Source organism: Echinops telfairi, unplaced genomic scaffold, assembly GCF_000313985.2.
Source record: "Echinops telfairi isolate 266 unplaced genomic scaffold, ASM31398v2 ScPeMD7_5592;HRSCAF=6446, whole genome shotgun sequence".
Taxonomy (NCBI): Eukaryota; Metazoa; Chordata; class Mammalia; order Afrosoricida; family Tenrecidae; genus Echinops; species Echinops telfairi.
In genome coordinates, this window is record NW_022109491.1 from 20,718,471 (window position 1) to 20,719,855 (window position 1,385).

Genomic DNA, 1,385 nt, shown 5'->3' on the forward strand with positions numbered 1-1,385 from the left:
TCTGTTATTCAACTCCTTTGCGGGGCACTATATATCCAACCTTGTGATGGGTTCCCCCTTTTCCCCCCTTCCCCCTCCCAGGGCATCCCCCTGCTCTCATGATATTGCTACTCCCACTACTGTTCCTGAGGGTTTTATCTGTCCTGAATTCCATGTGTTGAGAGCTCTTATCTGTACCCATGTGTGTTCTCTAGTCAGATTTGTAAGGTAGACCTGGGTCATGGTAGTGGGGCAGGAAGCACTCAGGAACTAGAGGAATGATGTGTGTTTCATCGGCGCTATACTGCACCTGTCCAGTAACTACGATGTAACTATCCAGTGACTCCCTTGTGAGCCTTCACCACAGGAAGCCCTGCTTTGTGAAGATTCCGGGTTTGTAACTGCCCATCAAGCAACGTACTTCCCACTTTTCAGTGATCTAAGTTTGTAACTACCAATCAAGTAGTGTACTTCAGGTTCTTTTTCTCCCCTTATTAAACCTCCCCACAGCTTCACCATTTTGAATTTCTGGCGTTCACCTGGTGGAATTTAGTCTCTTTCCTGCTCAAGCGGCTTCTTTACGTCCAATCTCAGTTTTATTTTAATTTGAATATAGGTTGTTGCTGAACTATAGCTTGAACTGTCAACATTTGGTTAGCAGCTGAGCCCTTGACTGTTATGCCACTGGTGTGAAGGAGAACCAAGCAAAGTCCTCAGACACCCCCTCAAGCAGCATGGGGGGAAAGAAGCAGGCCTTTTGAGCCCGTTGGGAAGGCTTGAGGGAGGTCACCTTGACCTTTGAGGGGGGGAGCAATCATGTAACTCCTCCAACACTCGCCTTCGCTGAGTGTGTGACTCCTAGGGGAGGTGGGAGGTGGGAGATCCTCTTGTGGGATAAGGTTCTGAACCACTTGGGTTTTGAATGCTGACTTTTAAATTCCCTGAGAAGTATAATACTGGGTAGGTTACTTTCTCTCTTTCGGCCTCAGTTTCCTTACCTCTAAAATGGGTAAGGAACCATTTTACTTGCATAAGGCTCGTTGACCTCTTCATTCTGAATAATGGATTTAGCAGCTTTCTTGTTTCCTTTATGGAGTGCTGGTTGCACAGTGGCTACACATGGGGCTGCTAACCACGAAGTCATCGGTTCAAAACCGCTACCTGCTCCGAGGGAGAAAGGTGAGGCTTTCTACTCCAGTAAAGCATCACAGTCTCGGAGACCCACAGGGCCGGTTCTGCCCTGTCCTATAGGCTTGCCAACGGGTTGGCATTGACTCGATGGCGCTGAGTTTTGAGTCCCATGTTGTGAATGGAAGGAAATGGTGGGAAATGTGGCTCCTGGGGACTCCCAGCTGGAAAGTCTCGTTATTTAGGGTTGAGCACTCCATCAGCTGGGGCTGCTGATC